General features: G+C 34.6%; 2 protein-coding genes across 3 annotated transcripts in view; one reads left to right on the top strand and one right to left on the bottom strand.

Moving 5' to 3' along the window:
• Positions 1–2,209, top strand: part of LOC106877796 (guanylate kinase) — a 24,670-nt gene that overhangs the window by 4,118 nt on the left and 18,343 nt on the right. Inside the window, exon 1 of one of the 2 annotated variants that reach the window (XM_014926811.2) lies at positions 1,109–1,338. The exons of the other annotated variant lie outside the window; for it this stretch is intronic. The gene's annotated coding sequence lies outside the window, so the exon portion shown is untranslated. Of the gene's footprint in view, positions 1–1,108; positions 1,339–2,209 lie in introns of those variants that run through there. 2 annotated transcript variants of the gene reach the window in all.
• LOC128250475 (uncharacterized) overlaps positions 1–2,209 on the bottom strand; it is a 17,701-nt gene that overhangs the window by 4,120 nt on the left and 11,372 nt on the right. The window lies entirely within an intron of this gene.

Below are 2,209 nucleotides of genomic sequence, written 5' to 3'. Positions count from 1 at the left end.
TATATATATATATATATATATATATATATATATATTATTTAAGTGAAACTGACGCTAAGGGTTTGTATTACAACTCAAGCTTCAATCTTCAGAATATAAAATATATTTGTCATCAGTGATCATTGATCTGCTGGGTGACGATTGACCTGAAAGGGAGAGAGGAGCTAACACAACAACCACGACAACATCGTTGGTGTGACATTATTTATATCTAACAAACATAATAAGCCATATCCTTTCCTTACTCTTTAACTCAATTAGAAGAAAAAAAATGCTTGCCATTTGGTAAATATCTCCTGATGTAAATAAATATCTCCTTGTCTAGATTAGATTCTCACCTGTCTGATAACTGAACTGATAATAACATACCTGTCTACTGCTGCTGACATTCAAATACAGCATCACAGACATTGTTTGTTTTTATTGCAAGTTGTGGAAGTCAAGGAAACATATAAAACTCCACCAAAGAACAGAAATGGTTCGTCACAAAAAAGGATGTTGTTGTTGTTGTTGTGTTGGCTGATAGAAATGCAGAAGTGAGTTGTTGAAATGATCAAGAAATTCCACAAGGGACAAACAAGAGAGATATTTAACAATAGATTTATTCAAAGGCGGCTAGCAATATATGCATGCATAACTTATGAAATCCCCTCTGGTAACGTAACTAGGATGTAAGGAATGGCTTAACTGTATTTTCTCGGTCACTTGTTATCTGGAAATTGGGGGATGAGAGGATATGGTTTTGCTGAAACTTGTTGAGGTTCTTTTCTTGATTTGTTTGGTGAGAGTCGAGATCTGTCCTTCTTGAACTGTCAACAGTGGTCTGCTGTGATTTAGGCGCCAAACTGCTTAGCTAGTGAAAAATGGTTCAAATCTCAGGAACATTTGAGATGATGTTCATACCATAGCTTCAAGCTGATTGGTCAATTTTTAGGTTGTTCACAGGTTAAAAAAAAAAAAGAAAAAAGGAAAATGCACTGAAATTTGTTGAAAAGATATTTATGAAGTAAAATATCTATAAAGCTGACTGGTTTTCCTTGTTTGGCTAATCATGACGACAACTAATTAAGGTAGCATAGAATTATAACATCATCACTAACTTTTCAGTCATGATTAGCCAAACAAGTGAAACCGGTTGACTTTATAAATATTTCACTTCATAAATATATCTTTTTAGCATAAATACTTCAGTGCATTTCCCTTTTTATTTTTACTCCATCCATCCATCTGTCCGTCTATCTCTCTATCTATCTATGCATGTACTGTACAAGCACTCAGTTATAACCTGGGTTTTGACTAACTGGATCAAGTTGAAAGGAGTGCCTAGGATTGCTTAAGGTGAGTGACTGTAATTTACCCAGGATTGGGTAAATCCTGGTTTCACTTTGCTGGATTACAAATATTTTACAAAGTGTATATCTAAGGCAATTACAATGAATATAGAGATTAGCTCATCTGCATATTTTCTATCCCCACAGTCAATCATACAATATATTTAGTTTAAATTAGTCCGACATACGTTTCAGCTGCACAGGAAACTAGTGGTTTCTTTTTCATCCAGTTACTTTTCACTGGTTAACAGTTTATGCAACTTTATTCAAAGTCCATCTACTGATGTGGTTTGAAGTGAACTAAGGGCATGTAAGCTTGGCTAGCAATTATTCTGCTTGATTAATATATTTTTTAAATGAAAAGGTGGGTGGGGGGAGATTTGGAAACCTGATACGGCTATAAAAACTATATATAAACATTAGTAAGTGCCACCTGAAGGCATGAACACACTGGGCAACTGTCCGGTGATCCCACAAGCCTAATGGGCCCCATGCTAAACTATAAACGCATTGATTATGTATATAGAGGGCCCTGTGTGTTACTTTGTGCATGGAGCCTATTTTGGCACTAAAACAACCCAACAGGTACGATATGTTAGGGCATAGAATGAGATTTGGATGATGAATCCTGGTTGGAAAACACTCACGAATTGTTTACAAATAGTTTTTTCTTTTATGCTGCCTTTTTCATTTCTTGGTGCCTAATAGAGCAGTCCTCTTCTTTCATATCTTAGGAAGGATATGTCCTAAGAGTCATAGTAGAGTTTTTTAAAGGATGACCTAGCAGCAGTTAACACACACACACACATACATACATACATACATATATATATATATATGTATGTATGTATATATATATATATATTATATATATATAT

This window comes from Octopus bimaculoides, chromosome 21 (genome assembly GCF_001194135.2).
Source record: "Octopus bimaculoides isolate UCB-OBI-ISO-001 chromosome 21, ASM119413v2, whole genome shotgun sequence".
NCBI lineage: Eukaryota > Metazoa > Mollusca > Cephalopoda > Octopoda > Octopodidae > Octopus > Octopus bimaculoides.
Note: the sequence above shows the minus strand (reverse complement) of the source record. Positions and strands in the feature narration are given on the sequence as shown.